The 24,804-nt window shown below is 46.8% G+C and overlaps 1 long non-coding RNA gene across 1 annotated transcript in view; it reads left to right on the top strand.

Moving 5' to 3' along the window:
- Window positions 1-236: 236 nt before the first annotated feature.
- Window positions 237-24,804, top strand: part of LOC146829342 (uncharacterized) — a 117,863-nt gene continuing 93,295 nt past the window's right edge. Inside the window, exon 1 of the long non-coding RNA XR_014961963.1 lies at window positions 237-285. This is a non-coding gene — a long non-coding RNA (uncharacterized LOC146829342). The remainder of the gene's footprint in view (window positions 286-24,804) is intronic.

Here is a 24,804-nt window from a genome sequence, read left to right as displayed (position 1 = left end):
ACGTTTTCTTTGCTTGTACATTCGAGGATTTAGTTTAGTTTCATTACGGATTTACGTGGGAAAGTGCATTGTGGGAACTGGAGTCTCGGGATTGTTACATGGGCTATTTAGGCACAGCTGAGGGGTGGTAGGTCACGTGTTTTGAGAGTTCGAATGATTGGTGAATGGAAGCGTGTGACGTTGGTTTAAAAAGAATGGGAGCAAAGGGCAGTGGAAGATCATCATTTTCGTAATCTACGAGAGAGGCGCATGAGGAGGCTAGATTGCTGATACCACCTTTTTGAGGTAATGCACAGCGTTAGGTTTGATGTGGATGTATGTGGGGCGGGTGAAGAGGGGTTGTGAGATTAAGAGGGGTTGGGTAGTTTAGGTAAAAGGTGAGGGGAATGTTAATGACTCAAACGGGAGTATGGGTGAACTTATTCAGGGTGATGAAATTCATTTTAATATCTCTTTAGGTCTGTTGTTGATTGTCAATTGAGCTGTTTTTTTATTTTTTGCAGTAACCCCTGACGAAGAGTCATATTAGACTCGAAATGCATTGGGTAAAGAGTTATGAGTTTACTTTGGACGGATATATCATTGTTTGGAATACGTGCTACTGTGAAAAGCCTGGATGGGCGCGCAGTATCAATGAGAAAAATTGAAAATAAAAATCCAAGGAGTGATATAACGCTGTCTCTGCAGTGATTGTTTAAGTTTGGATAAAACTTTGGACTAATGCTGGTTTACATATGAAATTAATGGTTTAAATTGGAACACGTGAATCTATGACAGGGAAATGTTCCCCATTCAGCAGTGCGGCAGAGATGGCGCGAGAGGAGTGCCTTGTTGTCAATACTTGTTGAAAACACTGTGACTGGGACGGATCACAGCATCTGACCGCACGCACTACAGGAAGTTTATTCTAAATTCGAGGTATCCACAGAAGGGAAGGAGTGCATCCTCTATTTCTACATATATACTTTTAGAAAGTTGGCATTTTTCTACCCATAGACAGTTTGTGTGTGCAGCCTGACCTGGGTCACATGACTGGGTCTAACTGACAATCAGACTTTGTGAATTCCTCCTAGACAGTCACACAATAGAGGGATTAGGTGCACCTACATGGGCCTTCTGTTGGCAGGATGGGAGGGTGGAGCTGAGCAAAACCCCACTTACAACTGAATGGCCTGTGCTCTGCCTTCAGACAAAGGGCATAATGGCCCCAAATTATCACTTCATCCAGCTTGGAGCCTGGGCATGGGAGTCAGGAGATTCCATGCACTTCACAACCACTGTCTTGAAGCTTCGATCACCTTCCAGAAAGGGGGCACCAGGGTATCAAAAGGGGACCGAAGACAGAAACTCTTCAGTACACTTCGGGACCTGTGGATACTTTGACAGGAAGAAGGACTGCTATGTTGCTGAACGGAGTGGGTCAGGGCAATCATTACCTAGACCATTTTCACTCAAGCCAAGGAATCTTACATTTTTTGGTCAATTCCTATTCTCTAACCCTCCGTTTGCTTCTAAAAACTAATGGCCATAAATAGTCAAGGGACAAGAGTTTAGGTTTTCTTTAATTTCAGAGACTGTTTTGTTCGTAGCAGTACTTCAATCTATAATTTGCTGCAACTTTCATTTCCTTTTGTTTTTGCAACTTTTAATTACATGCATTCATGAAAGGCATTGACTCACTAACCTTGTTAAATATTTTATGGAGGATCAGACAAGCAAAATATACATTTGGATACAGCAGATTCTTTTTGGTTGTTTTAGGTTTTCTAATTTTAGAAGAATCTTTAAATGTTATCTCAGTATTGATAGGTTTGGTTCTTCGAATAGGAGAAGAGAAACAGGGTCTCAAGGTTTAAAAGCATCTAAGCCCCTTAGGGTGCTCTCAAAAATACAAAGTTAAAATGCCTAGAACTCTGAATAAAACAGTTCTATTAAAACAACAAACAACAAGAAAGTGTACAAAATACATGGCAGTCAATATAGAATTTGGAAGCGGCAAAACCTTTAAAGCACTGGTAATGATGTTGTATCAGTAAAATACAACTTAAAGCAAGAAATGGCAGCCAGGTGCAATTAGCCACCAAAGAACATGTATCTGAGATTTTAGCTGTCACTGACAGACATGCAAGTTAAGGACATATTCTTCAATCAAACTCTTTATTTCAGGTCCACTTCATGAGTATACAGATAACAGATGCGAATATCTAATTAAAAAAACAGACCTGCCAGTTCAGCATCACATTAGGTGAGACAACATTCCCTCTCCAGGATGCATGCATTTATTTTTCAAAAGTGGACCTCAGAAGAAATGATGGATGTCTAAGCGCAGCATGTCAGACTCAGTGAAATCATTGAAAAACATCCCAGGCACCGTTGAAGTTTGCCACTAGGAAGCTCCAAGTGTTTGCAGACTGAAAGCAGTGCGGTTCACAAACTTCAATTGAAGGAAGTTTTGGCATTGCAGTTCCACTCCGAGCATGCTGGCTAAGAAAAGGTGAAAGAAAAAAGGGCACCCAGTATTTCAGTGGAACCAGGGTATTAAAGGCCATAAACAAAAAGGTTTTCCAAAAGGACTCATTCAAAAGTAATGTTTACATCACATCAAGGGCTATCTTCTTTACTTGCCCTACAAACTCAATTCATGTGTCAAAGAAATAGTGAAATGAATAAATAAATCATTTATGTGTCACATAAATAGAAATTATACAAATATCAATTCAGACAACAGCAAGTAGGTCAATCAATCAAACAAGACTTGTATAGCATGGCTAATCACCCGTAGGGTATCCAGGCACTGAGGATATTACTATGGAGGTTCAGTCAAACAGCAGGGTATTGAGTCCTTTCCTGAATTCCAGCAGAAAGGGTGAGGTCCAAAGGTGGAGAGGGAGCTTGTCCCTGGCCATGAGGTAGGAGAAGGAGTGATCTCTGCTGTGGCTTTGACTTATGTGAGCTGTGTGAGTGAGGGAAGGGAGGTGGAGCACAGGTTCTTGTGGGTTGGTGGAAGTTCAGGTGGAAGTTCATGTATGCTGGTCCTTGGTTGTGTAGGGCTTTGTATGTGTGAATCAGCATCTTCAAGTTTCATACCTTCTGAATGGGGAACTAGTGGAGCTTCCTGAGGTGGGGGTGATGTGGGCCCTCTTGGGGAGGTTGAGGATGAGTCTGGATGCAGATTTCTGTATGGCCTGTAGTCTCTTCAGGAGAAGTGAGGTGATTTCTGTGTGGTGTGTGTAGCCTTAGGCCAGCGGGCTGGTGACTAGGGCTTGCGTAAAGGTATGTCTTGTTTTGAACGGGAGCCATTTGAAGATCTTGGGGAACATGAGAACAGTGAGGAAAAAGGCAGAGGAGACTTTATTAATCTGGTTTTTAATGGTGAGCTTGCTGTCCAGGATTATGCCAAGGTTACAGGCATGGTCTGTTGATGTGGATGTGGGTCCTAGTTCTGAAGGCCCTCAGGAGATGCTCCATGGGGAGGTGTAGTTCCTCCAAAGATCAATACTTCAATTTTTTGTGTGTTGAGTTTCATGCAGTTGTCTTTTATGCGAGCAGCGATGTTCTTCCTACATCTGTGGAAGGAGGCTCTCATGGAGGAGGGCTCTTTTGATAATGAGAGAATTAACTGAGTCTCGTCAGCGTAGGAAATGATATTGAGGCCATGGGTTCTGAAAATATTGGTCAGGAGGGTCATATAGGTTTTGAACAGGGTGGGACTGAGGGATGAGCCTTGAGGGATGCTGCAGATAATGCTCTTGTGTTCGGAGATGTAGGAAGGAAGGTGGATTCTCTGGGTTCTACCGGTGAGGAAGGAGTTGATTCATCTTTGACATTTCCTTGAATTGGAGTTTCTTGATAAGGATATGGTGGACTTTGTGTCAAATGCTGCTGAGAGTTCGAGGAGGATCAGGGCCGCCATTTCCTTTCAGTCAATGTAGGATCTGATGTCATCCATGGTGGTGATGAAGGTGGTTTTGGTGCTGTGGTTTGCGCAGAATCCAGTCTGGGAGATGTCCAGAAGGTTGTTGTTCCCCAGGTGTTTCATGAGATGGCGGTTGATGGCTTATTCACAGACCTTGGCGGGGATTGTCGATCCCTTGAACCCTTAAACCCTCCAACAGCATCTGGACATAGTTACACACAAGTGGTGGTAGACCATGCCACTAGAAATACAGAAGCCATTCCCCTTAGGACCACCACAGGTCCTCTGGTGGTAAGGGCCCTCCTGGGAATCTGTTCCAGGGTGGGATTCCATAAGGAGGTCTTAACTGACAGAGGTACCAACTCCATGTCAAGTTACATCAATGCAATGTGGAAAGAGTGTGGAGTAACTATACCTTTACCACACCTTACCATCCACAATGCAAAGGGCCTATTGAAAGGTTCAACAGGACCATAAGGGTATGATCATGGGACTACCAGAAAAGCTCAGGCGAAAATGAGATGTCCTGTTACCCTGCCTTCTCTTTACCTACAGAAAGGTCCCACAGAAGGGGGTTGGTTACAGCCCATTTGAACTTTTGTTTGGGCATCCAGTTAGGGGTCTCTTGTGTCTAGTTAAGGAGGAATGGGAGCAACCTCTCAAACTTCTTGAACAGGACATTGTGGACTATGTCCTCGACCTTCGTTCAAGCATGGCTAAGTACATAAAGAAGGAAAGTAAAAACCTCGAGGCCAGCCAGGAACGTCAGAAGGCCTGGCATGACCAAAAGGCTGTGCTGACTGTTTACCAAACAGGACAGAAAGTGTGGGTGTTGGAGCCTGTGGCCCCGGCAGCTCTCCAAGACAAGTGGAGTGGCCCCCACACTATCTTTGAAAAGAAAGGGGAGTTCACTTACTTGGTAGACCTATGCACTCCCAGAAGTCCCCACAGGGTACATCATCTGGACCGCCTAAAACCTTTTGTGGATAGGGCTGACACAATCTTGCTCATGGCAACTGATGAGGGACAGGAAGAAGAGAGTGACCCTCTCGCTTATCTCCTCTCTTAGAACCCTGTTGATGGGTCAGTTGAAGGAGTAGCCTTGGCAGGCAGCCTCATTGCCCAACAGCAAGCTGATTGCAGTTCAAAGGCATGTTTTCCCTGACTCCCAGTCAAACCACCTGATGTAACCATGAAGTGGACACATTTGATAATCTGCAAGTAAAGAACAATATTTACAGACAGTCTGACAATGTCAGAGATTGTATCAGGACTGAGGTCCAGAAAATGTTTTGATTGGGGGTCATTGAGCCTTTAGATAGCCCTTTGGGCTAGACCAGTAGACCTGGTACCCAAACCTCACACCAAAGATGGCAAGATAGAGATGAGGTTTTGTGTGGACTACAGATGCCTCAATGCACTCACTAGGACTGATGCCCATCCTATTCCTAGGGCAGATGAGCTCATAGACACTTTGGCCTCAGCCAAGTTCTTGAGTACATTTGACCCCACTGCTGGATATTGGCAAATCAGACTGTCTGAGAATGCCAAGCCAAAAACAGCATTCTCAACCCCCAGTGGGCATTATCCGTTTACTGTGATGCCCTTAGGTTTGAAGAATGCACCTGCCACATTACAGAAGTTGGTGAACAAAGTTCTCACAGGTATGAAATCCTATAGTGCAGCCTATCTTGATGATATTGCTGTCTTTAGCTCCACCTGGGAGGATTACCTGGTCAACCTCAGTAGTGTTTAGGATACCTTGCAAAAAGCAGGCCTCACTATCAAGGCCACCAAGTACCAGATAGGGCAGAGCAAGGTTGTGTACTTGGGTCACCTGGTAGAACTTAATCCAGACCATCATGGAATGGGTTGCTCCCACTACCCAGACTCAGGTCAGAGCTTTCTTGGGCATGCCTGGGTACTACAGAAGATTTGTTAAGAAATAGGGGTCCATTGTGAGCCCTCTTAATGATCTCACATGCAAGAGAATGCGACAGAAGGTTCTGTGGACAGCAAGCTGTCAAGAAGCATTTGATGACCTGAAGCATGCCATGTGAGCTGCTCCCATTCTGCAGAGTTCTGATTACTCCAAACCCCTCATTGTCCAGACAGATGCTTCTGAGATAGGGGTAGGAGCAGCTGTGTTATTACAACTTAATGCAGAGGGCCAGTACCAACCATTAGCTTTTGTAAGCAGAAGGTTGACCCCCAGGGAGAAACATTGGCAATCTATAGAGAGGGAGGCCTTTGCTGTGGTCTGGGCCCTGAAGACTTGTTTGGCACTCACTTCATTGTTCAGACAGACCACACGTCCCTCCTGTGGCTTAAACAGATGAAGGGTGAAAACTCCAAACTTTTGAGGTGGTTCATTTCCCTACAGGGGATGGACTATACAGTAGAACATAGACATGGGAGTAACCATGCCAACGCAGATGGACTCTCCAGATATTTCCACTTAGAGAATGAAGACTTAACCGGGCAAGGTTAGTCTCATCTCCTTACATTTGGGGGGCTTGTGAAGGAAAGTAGGATCCGCTTCTTTCATGGTTATCCCCACTTTTTGCTGGTGTGATACTGTTGTTCTGACTAGTCTGACTGGGATCCTGCTAATCAGGACCCCAGTCACTGTGCTTTCCCCTTAAATTGGCTATGGTGAGTACCTTGGAACATTCCTAATTGGTTGCTGGTGTACCCTAGTAAGTCTGTAGTGCATGGTACCAAAGTACCTAGGTCCTAGGTATTATGCCACCCATGAGGGACCCTCCATACTCTGACTCCAGGCCCTCCATTACAGCCTGTGTGAGTTTGTGCTTGTTTATGTTTCCTTATCTCTAACAGCACTGCACTTTGAGCCTCTACCTTTCAGTCCTAAAGGTAGGGTGCTTGGATCTAAGTGTGAGGGTGCCCCTGCATGAGGACACCCCTTCAACATTCAGAGTTAATTCTCCCATGTTGCAAGTGAATCAGCCATTATAATATAAAGAGTGGCCATGTCTTATTACGTGATGACCATCTCTAAACTGGCTGTAACGAACCCTGGCATGTTTGGTATCAAACATGTTCAAATCATACCCCCACACCGTAAACGGTGTGGGAGGTATGATTCCAAGCACTGTAAAGCTCCTTCGGGAGGCCCTCAGTGCTTCCGGTACCAGTCTTCCAGAACCGGACAGCAAGCTACAGCTGCTGCCGACCTGAGACATGATTCTGCCCTTCTGCTGCTGAGCCAAGCTCGAGCAGAGCAACGCTGAACAATAGATATTCTGTCACAGAGAGGTGTGACTACCTCCCAGACAGGGTTTAATGTATTGGGACAGGGTGGGGACGCTTGCCTGCGCCACTAAGTCTACTTGAGGGAAACATTTGGGCCTTCCTTGCATAGTTCAGCTCAAACCAGTTTGGGGAGCCATTGGCTCCAGCTCTGGCGCAAAACTGGACAAAGGACATGGGAGTATCCTCCCCACTGTCCAGCCCCTCCTCTTGGAGAGACTCCTGGTGAATCCCAACCCTTTCTTTAGGGTACTTAAGGGCCTACCTAAGAGTGGGTCCCTAGATTCGTCGTAGGATTCGGTTCAGATCAAACTCTATGTACTCTTTAACCGTTTGGATATTCTGACCAAGTCGTGCAGACCACGTCGGACTGACCACAGTCGCCTTTGGAACCGAGACTGCAACCGGGAAGACTCCGTCTGCTCCTGATCTCTACGTTCTGGAAGCCTGCTGCACCATCAGTGTCCGTGCTCCATATAGGTCTCTACCAGGTCCTGTAGACATCCACAGACATCTGAAGGAATCTCCCTTGAAGTGAAGGAGTCACTCCCCTGCATCTGCAGGCACCATAACACAAGCTGACTGATTACTGGTCCTGGGGGCATATGTATCAAACGATTTTTTAATCGCAAACACTGCGATTCGCAAAATAACAGCGTTTGCGATTAAAAAATCGGTAATCGGGATGTATGAGACAAATCCCATCGCAAAATTAAGGAATTGCTAATTTAGCGATTTCTTAATTTTGCGTAAGCATTTAAGAAATCGCAAATTGCGATTTCTTAAATGAGATGTAAAAAGCACCCAAGTTGTGCAAATTACCCTTAAGAAATCGCAAATTACCACCAACTTCCAGTTGGTGGTAATTTGCGATTTCCTTTCAAAATGCACTTTTTTTTAATTTTACAAAGTGCCACGTGGCGCTCATACATGCCCTTAGGGCATGTATGTGTGCCATATGCACACACATGCTCATTTCAGGGGTGCATCAGGGTGTCATCATGACACCCTTGCACCTTTGAAATTATTCCCAAATTGCGATTAGCAAATTGCGATTCGCTATTTGAGAATTACTTCCCATTCATTCCTATGGGTCTCCTGGCCCATAGAAATGAATGGGCAGGTATTCCTTAATTGCGATTTCGCAATTTGCTAATCGCAATTAAGGAATTTTAAGAAATCGCAAAAAGTTTGCAATTTTTTAAATACATCCCGTTTTGCAATTCTCAAATAGCGATTCTTTAAAAATCGCTATTTGAGAATCGCAAATGGTGATGTTGATACATATGCCCCCTGGTCTCCAACCGGGTCGCTAACACAGGTGTTGGTGCTACAACTTCCTTGAGGCTTACACCTTTTCATCTTCCACCACGTGTGGCCCACCGGACAGCGACCCCCTGGATATCGGCATCCAACGCAGGACAGCTCGTACACCATTCCTGGTTGTCCTCAGCATCACCAGGTCCACGTAGCGGCAGAGAAAAGGGCACAGTCAACTTTACAGCAACAGCCGACATTGGTGGGTACTCGACTCCCGTGCCTCCTTGTCACTCCTGAGTGACATAGACGCTGTCCCTTCTGCTTGCAGGTTCTACTCTTTTTGAATCCAGGCTTGAATTCCACCAGACTCTTACAGCTTCTTTGCCAGCAGCATCTTGCTTGAAGTCCTCCTTTGGGGTCTACAGCGGTTCCTGACGTCAATTCGTGCTAATGCAACTGGCTTCCCTATGGCAGGTAACCTGGTCTCCTGGTATCCATGGGTGGGGTGAATCTTGAACCGTCCATCTTCCACGGGGTGTCTTCCAAGTGCTCTGGGAAGGACCTTTTTTCCTAAGAATTGCAACCCCGACTTCCCCATTGACTTACCTTTAGCACACATCTTAGTTTGAGTGAAATAATCAGTCGCTTCAACTAAATAATGAGTGTTATAATACAATTGAAGTCCTAGGATAAATCCAGTCTGATCTTTCCCAATCAAATAGGGAGTGGCCACTGCTCCTCTTAATGCTAAGATTTTCATAAGAATCGTCAGAAAGAATTGATGTCTTATTATCTTGAAGATCACCCCTTTCCCACTGTCCCTAACCCCCCAGCCGTCGCCTTAAGTCACCTGGTCACGGCTTCTCTCTCCACTTCCTTACAGTGCGATGCTTGCACCTTGGAGTCTCAGTTGGTTGAAGCCAGAGCCCCCCCAGACCAGTTCTACTTATAGTTCCGAACTGATTTAAGCTAGTTGTGGCTCAGGCAGCATAAAGTACTTTCTTACAAAGTACTTTAGTTACCAAAAATTGGATTTCAATATTTAATCAGATTTTGAAAAGTAGGGAGATAATAACTTTGAAAGATTTGCTAGCATTTCCCTGATGGAGATATAAAAGTAAATAATGTAATCACACCTAGGCCTGTCTTACGGGAAATTTAATGGAAGTTAAACAATTAAATAATTTTAGATGTTCATTCACTGCGTGTCAGGCACTAACCTGTTTAATGGTGGATCTTCGAGTTTCTTGATCCCAGGTCCCCCTGACACCAAACGCTTTTACTGCAAGATCCACGTGTGCAGGGCAAGGGTGCCTTGAGGGAAAGTAGAATGGGATGGAGAGAGAGAGAGAGAGAGAGAAGTGGCGGGAGGATGCCTGGGTGTCGCGGCTTCTACTTTGTCTATGTCTGCTTTGTATGGGTGGTTTTTCTGAGGCATCGTGTTCTGTAATTACAAGCAACTATGTTAAATCAAAAATGGGTTTCCCTCCTCATCCACTACATTTTCACCTCTTGTCCTTTGTATGTCACCTTTCATACTTTAGGTGGTCTCTCTCTTCCCTCTAATGGCATAAAGCGGTTTCTGATGTGGCCTGTAATTACAAAATCCTATTAGTGTGTGAACGTTCTTCTTTCCCTGTAATAATCCCCTGAAACCATACCTACCAATGATATATGAATGAATGAATGAATGACTGAATAATCTAATGTATGTGTAATACTGTGAGTTGTACCTGCTTTAGCGGAGGAACACTATCTTTATGTTTCATGCAATGCAGCTGTGCTCACAAGAGCTGGGGCTTTCAGAAAACACGGTTGGACCCCGTCAGTTGCTGTATTTGGCTGCGCCGTGTCGCAGCTCAATTTGCCTGGAATAAACTTGCGGTTTCTCAACACTATTTGCCCACGTGTTGTTTACCACATTTCATGGCGACGATTGTATAAACGGAGCTGGAGCTGCACATGAACACCAGCAGAAGGAAGGATTCAGTCGAAATGATTTTGAGAAGAGTGACAGACTTGATCGTTGTTGAGATCTTCATAAAGCGCTGAGCGCAGCTTTCGGATTTCATGCCAACAGTTTTTTGAGGTCCAGGTCAGACTCATTTCTTTTGATTTGTGAGCTGCTCGCTGGAGCGAGGTCTGCAGCCAAAGGGGCGTCAAATGTAAAATTGGGTAACACCCATTTTGGAGAGACTGAACCGCTCGCTGCCTATCAGTGTGAAGGGGGGGGTGGAGGGGGGTATACTGCTGCACTGCACTTCACGGTGCGATGTACATTGCAGCAACGCACAGCTACATTAACGAAAGGTAAAGAGCATTGGCAGTTAGTGCTCTGGTATTATATCAAGTGCACACACACTTTGTACCAGAGTGGTCTGTATTTCAATGTACAGTAACACACACACCTGGGGTTAGCGTGCACTAGTAATGTGAGGAGAGAGAGGGAAAACTATAAACCTCTTTTAAACAACTTTACGGTTCACAGTTGGATTTAACGCACATGTCAAGGCCATCCTGTGACAATTACATGCACACTTTTAAATAGCATGTTACTTTCTGCCATGGTCATAGTGACCTCACAGGTTTTGAAATTACTGTTCTTAGTCAGTACTGTTTCTTTTTGATACTGAAGCAAAATGAATTAGTCACTACATCTATATATTAGGGGGCAGATTTATAAACCCCTTGCACCTCAATTACACCGCCGTTGCGTCACTTTTGTGACGCAGCGGCGGCGCAAATCCTGCACCATGGTGCCGGGTACTTACAAAGTGACGCATCTGGGAGATGCGTCACGTTGTAAAGCCCTGCGCCACATGTAGGCGTTCCTGCGCAGGGCGGGGGCGTTCCGACGCAGGAACGCCACCTAAAAGTGGCTGAGTGAAATCTACAAGATTTCACTCAATCACTTTTAGGACAATGCTGCGTCAAAACCCTGCGCCTGCCTGAAGCAGGCGTAAGGATTGACGCAGCATTAACAAGATAGGGCCCCCCAGAACATTGCTGGAGCTGCGTCGCGCTTGTGACGTAACTCCAGCAATACACCACTTTTACGGCACAGATGCGTCACGCATCTGTGCCATTTTTGCCACATGGTGCGCCGCGTTGTAAATGCGGCGCATCCATGGTGGGGAGCTGTGGCGCACAATAACTGGCGCATCCGTTCTGATATACAGGGATGCGCCAGTTATTGTAAATATGCCCCTAAGTGTGTGTCAGAAATGTTGGGTGTTTCATACTTTTATATTTGATTGTATCATCAATGTAGTTGTGTTGTTTCTGGGTTTTTTCCCCATTTCTTCTCAACTCTTGCTTTTAAAAGTTGGCAATACAGGGGCAAATTTACAAGCCCCTTACGCCAGAATTGCGCCGCCGTTGTGTCACTTGTGTGATGCAGCGGTGGCGCAAAGCCAGCACCATGCTGCGGGCTATTTACAACGTGACGCATCTAGAGAGATGCGTCATGTTGTAAAGACCTGCGCCACATGAGGGCATTCCAGCACGGGAGGGGGCGTTCCGGCGCAGGAACGCCTCCGAAAAGCGGCTGAGTAAAATCTACAAGATTTCACTCAGTCACTTTTACGGCCATGCTGCGTCAAAACCCTGCGCCTGCTTGAAGCAGGAGTAAGGATTGACGCAGCATATTAGGGATAGGGGCACCCCGAGCCTTGCTAGAGCTGCGTCGCGCTTGCGACGCAACTCCAGCAATGCGCCTCCTTTCCGCGGGGGGGATGCGACACGCATCTGCCCATCCGTGCGCCACGGTGCACCGCATTGTAAATGCGGCGCATCAGTGGTGGCGCACGGGTGGGCAGATGCGTCAAACTCTTCTGGCACATCCCTGCTGATTAGCAGTAGTAGTAAATCTGCTCCACAGTATGTAGACAACATTCAGTCAGTGGCTCTACCACCACCATTTTTGGAGTCACGGAGCGAACCACCTGTCAAATGGAGGAATTGCTTTGATGCGTTTCAAAGGTACTTAGAAGTTATTGGAGCATCAAGGTCTAGAGCAGAAAGGAAAAAAATCATTTTTTTGTACATTCGATTCGGTTTGAGGGCCGCTCTATATTCAAACATTTACCAGAGGTGACATGGCCTGAAGGCAAAGTTATCAATGAATACATGGACGCTATTAAGAAACAAGAGACAAGGTTTGATGTACATCCCCGTATAGTCGTGTTATGTTACAAATTGTTTATGAGAAGGCAAATTTCAGGGGAAAATGTTGTTATCCATGTTTCAGCACTTTGAAGGTTGGTGGCAGAGTGTAACTTTGGGAATTTTACGGATAAATTGGTTTGTGATGAAATTATAAGTCATGGTACAAACAAGGCTATCCAACAGAAACTTTTGTCCTTAGGAGATTCAACGTTGGAGGAGACATTACGTATTACCAAGAGCATTGAAACGTCACAGATTTCAGTGAAAGAGATGGAGGATAAAAGTAAAGTTGTGAATGTTGTGAAAAATAGAGAAAGTAATGATACTAGAGCTAATAGCGGCAAAGATACTAGGGAATAAGTTTATCAGGATCTTTGAACAGGAGCAATTTTTTGTCAATATAATATTTGTCATAGAAGTGGCCACTCTGCACATGTTAAGGGAGGTAGAGGGTGCCTGGCTAAGTCTGCCTGCAGCAGAGTATACAATAAAGTTGGTCATTTTGCTAAGGTATGTCAAGGGTACAAGTAAAGCTCAGGAAAAGGGGTTAATGTCGTCATGGACAATTCATTTGACGGATCTGATGGTTTCCTTGATAACATACAGAATGATCTACAGGACATGATAGTGGTTGTTGGTGAGGTTCAGAATCCTCAGAGTGTGTGGATCTCCATGTTGATGTGTTGGTGGGGAGCAGAGTGATGAAATTGTTAGTCAATTCTGGTGCAAGGAAGGAGAACCAAGCTTGCAGGATTCTTTTTAAGAAACCATGGATTTCAGAGGAAGAACCGTTTCTGGGAAGATATATGTGTCAAATAAAGGGTTGTCTATTCTGGGTTGGTATCATTAGGGTCTTTTCAAAATGGTTCTGAGACCTGACACTAAAGACCAGGTGTTAGATATGGGGATCGCTAGTTGGCGGCGGCTGGCGCCGATGTTCAAATGGGGATCCTTCTTCCTAAGTCAGAGTAAGGGGCTACACCATTTGATAACCCCTGCTCAAACCTGTGGTAACGTACCACGAGCAGACAGGCCTTTCTCAGAGGCAGTGTGTGAAGTATTTATGACCATACAAAATAACGCAGTGAAGACACTACAAAGGGACACCACACAAGTAGCTTTAGAAAAATAATTATCTTTATATAGGCTTAACAAAAGCCCAAAAGCGATCAAGAAACCACAATGCACATAATTACAGATTCACTTCAAAAGCAATAGAGGCACTCAAAAAGCGTGTGGAACGAACTTAGTTCGAGGCCTGGGTCCACGTGACCCGGTGATGCACAATGTACCTGAGATTTAAAGGGGCAGGGCACGCAGCCTCACAAGGAAGCCGCAGTGATGACAGGCAGACTCGCAGCGGCCACAGCTCCCAGCTGTAGCGGTCCGCGGCGTGCACTCATGATAATCCTGGGACGGGGCTTAAAGGCGGGCACCTAGCGGCACCCGCAGGTGATAATAAGATCCTCGAAGTGGTTACAAGTGCGGGCACTCAGCAGCACAGCTCCTCAGCTGCAGCGGCCCACAATTGCGATAGCAATGATTCTCGTAGGACGGCAAATGCGGGCACTCAGCGGCACAGCTCCCCAGCTGCAGCGGCCCACAATGGCGATAGTGATGATTTTCGTAGGACAGCAAATGCGAGGACTCAGCGGCACAGCTCCTCAGCTGCAGCGGGCCACAATAGTGATAGCGATGATTCTCGTAGGATGGCCAATGCGGGCTCTCAGCAGCAACAGCTCCTCAGCTGCTGCGGCCCACACTTGTGATCACGATTACTTTGGTAACACAGGCAAATGCGGGCCCTCAGCGACAACAGTTCCTCAGCTGCGGTAGCCCACAATAGTGATCACGATGACCTTGGTAAGACAGGCAAACGCGGACTCTCAGCGGCAACAGCTCCTCAGCTGCAGCAGCCCATCATAACGATGCGATGACTTTCAGCCCGCGTTCCCTGCAGTAGCACCAGAGGCTCTGTACTTCTCAACAGAGGCCTCACCTGCGAGTAGAATCCCTCTCAAATAGGAATCCGGACAGCTGATGGGTGAAGTCTGATGTCCCTGAGACTTCAGCAGGAGGCAAGCTCAAATCAGCCCCTTGGATAGTTGCTTCAGCAAGATGGATGAAAGTTTCAAAGTCCTTTCCCTCTCGTTACACGGACAGAGGATCGTCTTGACATCCAGGAGTAACACACCGTGTAGGGGTTTTAGCACGGATCTTTATACTCCAAAATTCTTTGTTCTCAAAAAGTCATAAGTCACTGAACCCAGCCAGAACCATGTTTGGTGTCATCCTGGAGCACTTTATTTACGAAACTACATCCTGCCTTTGAGGGAGAGGGGGTCTGCCATCAGACGCACAGTGGGAGGGGGAGCCATCATTCACCTTGCCAGGCACAGCCTTGCTCAGATCAAAGGGTCACCCCTCCCCATACTCCAACTGCAGATCTCTCTATTTAATCCAGGTCGGTCTCGGCCTGCCCTGACCCTCCAAAACAAGACAGCCAATACACATAACAGCAGAGCACACGGGAAGGCTTAGGCAATAAAATAACTAGTTCCCAAAAGTGGTAGTTTTCAATACAGAATGTAAAAATAATCATCACTAAAAGATGCACTTTAATATTTGGAGCTCAGGCATACTAAATTCGACTTTCCTATCATGTTCCTTGGGTCAATTAGGATTATACCAATTCATACAGTCAATTTACAATAGGGAGCATTCGCGCTGTGGTACTGAATGGCAGTGGCACAGCGCCCAGAGCATCTAACACCAGCAAACAGACAAAAGTGAAAAATGGAAGGGAGACCCATGCCAATGGTGCCAGGTCTAACACGCGTACCCTCCAGCTGAAATGTGGGGAGAACTGCCCACCCACTTGGGAGTTCTCATCACAAAGGCGGAAAAATCAGGAAAGACCATCAGCATTGGCGTGTTCTGTACCAGGGCGGTGTTCCACCGTAAAGTCCTTACCCTGTAGGGAAATGGACCACCTCAACAACTTTGGATTCTCTCCCCTCATCTGCATCATCCATCTGACGGGCCAGTGGTCTGTCTGAACCCGAAAGTGAGTCCCAAACAGGTATGGTCTCATCTTCGTCAGTGCCCAGACCACAGCAAATGCCTCATGCTCAATTGCACTCCACCTCTGTTCCCGTGGAAGTAACCTCCTACTAATGAAGGCTACAGGTTGGTCCAGGCCCTCCTCATTGATCTGTGACAGAACAGCCCCCACACCATGCTCGGAAGCATCTGTCTGGACAACAAATTCTTTTGCAAAGTTGGGCGCCTAAAGTACCGGTGCTGTGCACATGGCAGTCTTCAGGGCGTCAAAAGCTTTCTGACGGGTGTCAGTCCAGTTCACAATCTTTGGCTGCTTCTTAGAAGTCAGCCCAGTCAAGGGTGCAACAATGTTGCCCTACTCCTTGACAAACCTCCTGTATTAACCCGTGAGTCCTAAAAAGGCTCTCACCTGTGTCTGGGTCTTTGGGGGCTCCCAAGCCAGAATGGTTTCAATCTTGGGCTGTAGGGGCACAACCTGGCCACTCACCACCTGGTGTCACAAGTACACCACAGAACTCTGCCCAATCTGGCACTTACTTGCCTTGATTGTGAGGCCTGCCTTGCGCAGGGCCATCAACACTTCCCAGAGGTGGCGCAGGTGGTCCTCCCATGAGGAACTAAACACTGCACTGTCGTCCAGGTAAGCAGCACTGAAATCTTCCAGCCCAACCAACACCCTGTTGACCAACCTCTGAAAGGTGTCAGGGGCATTCTTCATCCCAAAGGGTATCACCCGGAACTGGTAGTGCCCATCTGGGTGGAGAATGCTGACCCCTCCTTTGCCCCATCAGTCAAGGCGATCTGCCAATACCCAGACATCAAATCAAACGTGCGGAGGCACCGTGCAGCCCCTAGCCGATCTATGAGCTCATCAGCTCTGGGGATGGGGGTGCGCGTCAGTCTTCATGACTGAATTGAGACCTCGGTAGTCCACGCACAACTGAAGTTCTGGGGTGGCACCAGGCGCTGCAGCTTTTGGTACCAGGACCACTGGGCTGGGCCAAGGGCTGTTAGAGGACTCAATCAACCCTAAAGCAAACATTTTGGAGACCTCCTCCTCAATGCATGCCCTGACCCGGTCATTCACTCGGTAAGCCTTGTGCTTCACAGGAGGACTCTACCCAGTGTCTACGTCATGGACACACCAATCAGTGACACTAAGCACCAGGGAGAGCAGATCACTGAATTGCCCCAACAATTGGCGACAATCGCTCTGCTGCTCAGGGGTCAGTGTGGTGGAGAGAACCACACCCTCCACTGACCCATCTTGCTCCTCTGCACGCAGGAGGTCAGGAAGAGGCTGACTCTCCTCTTCCATTCCAGCATATGTGGCCAGAAGCATGCCCACTTCAGACCTCTCAAAGTGGGGCTTCAGGCGGTTAACATGCAGAACCCGCAATGGGTTCCTGGGAGATCGCAAGTGCACCATGTAGGTAACAGGACCCTTGTGCTCCACCACCTCAAAGGGGCCGGTCCACTTATGATGGAGCGCACAGGGCTCCACTGGGGCCATGACCCAAACCTTTTGACCAGGCTGAAACTCAATCAGAGTGGCATTCTGATCGTGCCAGTGTTCCATCTCTTCCTGGCTGGCTTCCAGATTTGCCTCAGCAAGTTTTCTGAAACGCCGAGTCTGGTCCTGAAGGCCAGCATGTAACTAAACACATCCTGGGGAGGTTTCCTGGGAGATTGCTCCCAGCCTTCCTTGACCAGACTCAGAGGTCCTCTTACTGGGTGACCATAGAGCAGTTCAAAGGGACTGAACCCTAAGGACTTCTGTGGCACCTCACGGTAAGCAAACAGCAGGCATGGCAAGAGGACATCCCACTTATGCCTCATGGGCTCCTCTAAGCCCATAGTCATGCCCTTAAGGGTCCAGTTGAATCTCTCAACCAGCCCATTACCTTGGGGGTGGTAAGGAGTCGTAAACTTGTAAGTGACCCCACACTCCTCCCACAGAGACTTCATATAATTGGAAATGAAGTTAGTGCCTCTACCAGACACCACTTCTCTGGGGAATCCCACACAGGAAAAAATCCCAATCAGTGCATGTCCCACCACGAGGGCCGTCACTGTCCTGAGTGGGATGTCTTCAGGGTACCGGGTGGCATGGTCCACCAAGACCAGGATGAACCTTTTGCCTATGGCTGTCTTGGGGTCCAGAGTCCCCACAATGTCAATGCCCACTCGCTCAAATGGGGTACTAACAACTGGAAAGGGCTACAGGGGGCCTTGATCTTCTCCCCACTCCTCCCACTTGCCTGGCAAGTTTTACATGTCCTGCAGTGAGCATCTGAGCTCCTGCGCATCTGGGGCCAATAAAAGTGGGTGACCAGCCTCTCGAAGGTCTTGGTCTTCCCCAGATGTCTGGCCAATGGTACATCGTGAGCCAACCCCAGTAGGAAGGCTCTGAAGCGCTGGGGTACAACCAGCACATGTGCTGACCCAGGCTCAGCAACCTTAGGCTTGCTGTAAAGAAGGTAATTCTCCCAATAGATCAGATGTGACCCTGACTGATCACCTGCTGCCAGGGCTGCAGCATGCTGCCGCAGCCCCTCAAGAGAAGGGCACGTTCTCTGCTGTTCACAAAATTCCTCCCTGGAACATCATCCTGGAACACTGCCACCCCTTTGACTTCCTTCAATAGTTGATACATCACCCTTTGGAAAACCACAGCAGCTGAGGGTAAGCTGAAATGCATTCTACAATATTGGAACATGCCCAAGGGTGAAACAAAAGCAGTGTAATGTCTTGAACTAGGTTCTAATACATCCTGGTGGTATGTTGAAGCAAGATCTAACTTGCTGAACCATCTTACCCCAGTAATGAGTGCTAACAAATCAGATACCTTATATAGGGATGGGAATCCACCCAAACAGCCTTGTTCAAGCTGTGTAAGTCCACACACATTCTCTCAAACCGCCATTCCATGTTCAAGCAACACCAACGGAGATAACCATAGTGACGACTCGATAGGTTCTATGATGCCTCTATCACACAATTCTTTCAACTCCTTCTCTAGATCCCCCTGATGGAAAATGGAACGTTGCATAACTTGTGCTTGATGGGAATAGAGCCCTCATTTACCCTGACCCTGTGGCAAAATTCCTTAATAGTACCCATGTTCTCCGAAAATACCAAGGGAAATTTTCCTTTCAACTCCTGAATATGGTCAACCACAAATGCCTGGAACCTGGTGTTAGACCTGGCACCATTGGCGTGGGTATCCCTTCCATTTTTCGCTCCTCTGTGTTTGCTAGTGTTAGATGCTCTGGGCGCTGTGCCACTGCCATTCAGTGCCACAGCGCAAATGCTCCCTATTGTAAATTGACTGTATGAATTGATATAATCCTAATTGACCCAAGGAACATGATAGGAAAGTCGAATTTAGTATGACTGAGCTCCAAATATTAAAGTGCATCTTTTCGTGACGATTATTTTTATATATACTGTGTTTAAAATTACCACTTTTGGGAAGCAGGTATTTTCTTGCCTAAGCCTTCCTGTGTGCTCTGCTATTATATGTATTGGCTGTCTGGTTTTTGAGGGTCAGGGCAGGCTGAGACCGACCTGGATTAAATAGAGAGATCTGCAGTTGGAGTATGGGAAGGGGTGATCCTTTGATCTGAGCAGGGCTGTGCCTGGCAAGGTGAATGATGGCTCCACCTCCCACTGTGCATCCGATGGCAGACCCCCTCTCCTTGAAAGGCAGGATGTAGCCTCGTAAATAAAGTGCTCCAGGACGACACCAAACTGGTTCTGGCTGGGTTCAGTGATTTGTGACATTTTGAGAACAAAGACTTTTGGGGTATAAAGATCTGTGCTAAAACCCCTACACGGTGTGTTACTTCTGGATGTCAGGACAAACCTCTGTCCATGTAACGAGAGGGAAAGGACTTTGAAACTTTCATCCATCTTGCTGAAGCAACTACCCAAGGGCCTGATTTGAGCTTGCCTCCTGCTGAAGTCTCAGGGACATTAGACTTCACTCACCAGCCTTCCGGATTCATATTTGAGAGGGATTCTACTTGCAGGTGAGGCCTCTGTTGAGAATTCCAGAGCCTCTGGTGCTACTGCAGAGAACGCAGACTGAAAGTCATCGCATCGCTATTGTGGGCCGCCGCAGCTGAGGAGCTGTTGCCGCTGAGAGCCTGCATTTGCATATGTTACCAAGGTCATTGTGATCCCTATTGTGGGCCGCCACAGCGGAGGAGCTGTTGCCGCTGAGAGCCCACATTTGCCTGTTTTACCAAAGTCATTGTGATTGCTATTGTGGGCCACCGCAGCTGAGGAGCTGTTGCCACTGAGAGCCCGCATTTGCCTGTGTTACCAAAGTCATCGCTGTTGTGGGCCGCCGCAGCTGAGGAGCTGTTGCCGCTGAGAGCCCGCCTTGGCCGTCCCACGAGAATCATCGCAATCACTATTGTGGGCCGCTGCAGCTGAGGAGCTGTGCCGCTGAGAGCCCGCATTTGCCGTCCTACGAGAATCATCGCTATCGCTATTGTGGGCCGCTGCAGCTGAGGAGCTGTGCTGCTGAGTGCCCGCATTTGCCGTCCTACGAGAATCATCGCTATCGCTATTGTGGGCTGCTGCAGCTGAGGAGCTGTGCCGCTGAGTATCCGCATTTGCCGTCCTACGAGAATCATCGCTATCGCTATTGTGGGCCGCTGCAGCTGAGAAGCTGTGCCGCTGAGTACCCGCATTAGTCACCACTTCGAGGACCTAGTTATCACCTGTGGGTGCCACTGGGTGCCCGCCTTTAAGCCCCGTCTCAGGATTATCGCGAGTGCACGCCGCGGACCGCTACAGCGGGGAGCTGTGGCCACTGCGAGTCCGCCTGTCATCACCGCGGCTTCCTTGTGAAGCTGCGTGCCATGCCCCTTTAAATCTCAGGTACATTGTGCATCACTGGGTCGCGTGGACCCCGGCCTCGAACTAAGTTCGTTCCACACGCTTTTTGAGTGCCTCTATTGCTTTTGAAGAGAATCTGTAATTATGTGCATTGTGGTTTCTTGATCGCTTTTGAGCCTTGTGTTAAGCCTATATAATGATACTTATTTTTCTATAGCTACTTGTGTGGTGTCCCTTTGTAGTGTCTTCACTGCGTTATTGTGTATGGTCATAAATGCTTCACACACTGCCTCTGAGATAGGCCTGTCTGCTTGTGCTACGTTACCACAGGGTTGAGCAGGGGTTATCAAAGGGTGTAGCCCCTTAGACTGACCTAGGAAGAAGGATCCCTATTTGGACATCGGCACCAGCTTCCGCCAACTAGAGATCCCCATTTCTAACATTGCTGGTCAGCAGTGAGGATCAGGACTTGCACTTATGATCCACATACAATAACTGGTGTACGCTACTAGTGAGTGTAGGCCTAGGCGCAACCACATACGGTTTGATTTGTTCTATTGTTGATTGTAATTGCCAGTTATGTCTACAATGGGTAGGCCAACGTCCAATGCAATCTTTGAGGAAGACAGGTTAGAAACCTACACTTCCAAACAGCTAAAGTCTTTTTGCAAGAGATTCACAGTCCCTGTTGCGGGTCTCTCTAGGAAGGAGGAGCATCAGAAGGCCCTTAAGGCCTGGTTAAAAGCGAAAGAGTCCGCTAGGAATGAGGGAGAGAATGCTGGAGGGCAGCAGGATGATGAAGTGGATTTAGTGGGAGGTAAAGCACTTTCCAATCCAGGTACTAGTGTGTCCTCAAAGGGTCTGTCTCCAGAAGAGATGGAGGACAGGGAAATAGATAGGAGGCATAGTTTGGAGATGGCCACATTGGAAGGTCAGACGGACCTAGAGAGTAAAAAGTTGGATATTAAGAATAACAGGTTGGCATTTGTACTTGAGAAAATGAAACTTTAGCATCAGAGAGTAATGAGGGAGTTGGAGATCAAGGCTAAGAGTTTAGAGATGTCCCCCTCTAGTGGCAATATACCTTTAGTACCTACCGAGAGTAGAGTTTACATACCCAAGGATGTCATCAAGGATTTCCATAAGAGTGATCATATTGGGCAATGGTTTGCCGCATATGAGATATCCATGGTGTCCCACCGGGTCCCTGAGAAGGATTGGGGAGCGGGGTTGTGGGGATGTTTTGTGAGTGAAGGGAGGGATACCCTGTTGGATCTGCCTGAAGAGAAGAGGATGGTGTATGCCCATATGAAAGAGGCCTTGATGACGCGATATTGTTTGTCCCCAGAAATGGACAGGCAGAGATTTAGAACCTGTAAGAAGTTAGAGGGTACCACTTGGGTTGAATATGTGTCTTTTTTTTGCAGAGCAATGGATCGCTGGGTAAAGGGTAGCAAAGTGGAAACTTTTGAGCAATTGTATGATTTGTTTGCATGGGAGCATTTATCTAGTAACTGTTTTCCAGAGCTATGCCAGCACCTTATTGATAGCAAGCTAACTCACCCTAGGAAGCTTGCTGAGGAGGCGGACCGCTGGGTGAGCACCCGGGTCCGCAAGGGTCTGGTGGGAGACTTCACCAAAGGTGGGCAGGGTCCCCAGCAGAGAAGTGGGGGGGACAGGGGTAAACAGAGGGAGTTCCAGAGAGGTCCCCAAAGTAATTTCCATGTATAAATCTGAGTTTGGTGATTGGGAAGTACACCATAGCACTGAGGGGTACCTTGCACATGGGATTCATGGACCTAACGTCAGCCTTTGATCGGGTGAATCGATCCAAATTGTGGCAGATTTTGGGTGATCTGGGTATGGAGCCGAGTTTGGTATCCTTTTTACATTTTGCCCATAATAACACAACAGCGGCAGTGAGATTTAAGGAAGACGGTAGTTTAACGGATTCCTGGGAGGTTAAGCAAGGGGTACAACAGGGGTGAATTCTGGCCCTTTTACTTTTTACACTGTATATAAACAAACTTGAGTGCCACCTCATAGGCAGTACTCAAGACATCCCTATGAGCTGGGACCAAATGGGTCCCAGCACTACTGTACGCAGATGATGCAGTGTTGTTCACAAGGACCGCCATAGATCTCCAAAACCTTTTAAATGTTTTTATTGATTTTATGGAGTCACTTGACTTAGCGACCGATTTTACCAAATCACACACAATTACAATGGGTAGTAAAAAGGCCGCTAGGACAAGCGTTTTCTGTAGAGGGGGGTGAATTTCTCGAAAGTGTCCACTTTTCCTTATTTGGGGTTTTATTTGAGAACAATGGGACCTGGGCTGCACAAAGGCATTAAAAAAGAATACTTTGGCCAGAGCAGTCGGGCCGTATGGGATTTTGCTAAAAGATTGGGGTCAAAACCAATACCTGCCCTACTCAAGTGTTATAAAGAGAAATGTATCCCTATGGCATCATATGGGTGTGATGTATAGGGTTACAAGGATGTGAGGGATATTCAGGGGATTGAGAAAAAATGTATGCGTGGCCTCCTTGCTCTCCCCTCTAGTACCCCTGCCTTTATTTTACATGAGGAGCTTGGCTTGGGGTACATTGCGGATCATATCGCCGCTGCACCACTGATGCGTTGGTTGAGTATCTGGTCTAGTATTTCTACCACCTTGAAACAGATGGTGATAGTGGAGTGTATCGCCCTTGATGGGGCCACCCAAATTCCGTGGCTAAAATATATCAGGGAGCAAATGATGCTGCTTGGGTATATTATACCAAGATCTTTAGGACCAGCAGCAATTAAGGATGGCAAAATAAAGTTTTTGGTTAGGCAGCAGGCAATCAGGGAGGTCCTGGAATTAGCCAAAACCTCGGTGAGAAGGTATGTCACCATAAGTATGACTCCACAGCTACTGCCCTATTGGCTCTAGTACCCAATGTGCAACATCGTTTTGTTTTAACTAGATTCCGGCTGAATCAGATACCCTGGATTTTAGCCTTCCCTAAGGGGTATACACGGCCAGGTACCCTAAAGTCGTGCCCCTGTGATAATATCTCGGAAGCAGACACTTTGTACTTTATTTTCTTCTGTGAATTTTTTGCCACCTTCATAAGAAATTTATATTGCTGCTATTGAGAGAGGCTAACTTTGTTCAAGTAAGGCCTGCTCTACTATTCTTACAAATGTTACCCTCCTCTTTGGTGCGCTTTGGGGTTGCAAGCTTTCTGCTATGGGCTATGAGATCTAGGAAGGAGATGTCCCTGTAGTAGCTACATGACAACCTTTTTAATTTGGTTATTGCACTATATACCCTTCTTAATACTTTTAATTAAGGTTTTTTTTTTACCAAGCATTTACTCCTATGCTACTCAACATGCTGCATTTTTAATGTAGTGATATTTGGCGGACTTTTTATAACGTGTTAACTATTCCAATTTGGCTAAAGTGATTAATTGTTGTACTTGCAATATTTGTATGATGGGGACCCTTGTAATGGATATGTGCACTTTCCCCCTTTTAATGTATCAACTGTTTTGAAGTTTTTATATGTCTTAATTGTGTGCTTTTATGGCTTTTAGTAGCCAAATAAAGTATTTTTGACTTGACTTGACTTGAGAACGGTTGAGGCAGCATGTCAACCATTTTGGAAAGTCACTGATGAGTTGACAGTCGAGGATGGTTTGCTACTCAGGGTAGATAAATAGGTGCCCCCTGTAGGGTTGAGGTTTAAACTTTTCAAATTGGCTCATGATCGACATCTGCGGTGCACATTTAGTAAGCAAAGGCTGAGGTTGACAATTTGGTGGCCGTCAATGGACCGAGAGGTGGATGAATTTGTGAGTAGGTGTTCTATTTGTCCATCTCATCCTTGGGAAAAAATTGGCATTGATTTAGTGGGTCCTTTCCATGTCCTTCCCAGTTCTTGTCACAATGCTTTGGTTATAGTTGACTTGTACTCTAAATAGCCCAAAGTCAAGTTTGTGTCTGAGCCTAATGCTAAAACAGTCATTGAGGTATTGAAGGCCATTTTCATGAGCGAGGGATTGCCACAGTTTTTAGTATCTGACAATGGAGTTCAATTTGTTAATGAAGAAGTGAGTAGATTTTTGAGATCGGGAGATGTCAAGCACTTAACTTCTCTTTATCATCCCCAGAGCAATGGTCAGGTGGAACACATTCATCTAGAGGTGGTGCAGTGCGTTCATTGGACCCTTGCGAACTGCTGTGTAGTGGAGAATGCATTTGAGAAATGAGGTGGTTCAGA

This window comes from Triturus cristatus, chromosome 5_2 (genome assembly GCF_964204655.1).
Source record: "Triturus cristatus chromosome 5_2, aTriCri1.1, whole genome shotgun sequence".
Classification (NCBI taxonomy): domain Eukaryota; kingdom Metazoa; phylum Chordata; class Amphibia; order Caudata; family Salamandridae; genus Triturus; species Triturus cristatus.
Note: the sequence above shows the minus strand (reverse complement) of the source record. Positions and strands in the feature narration are given on the sequence as shown.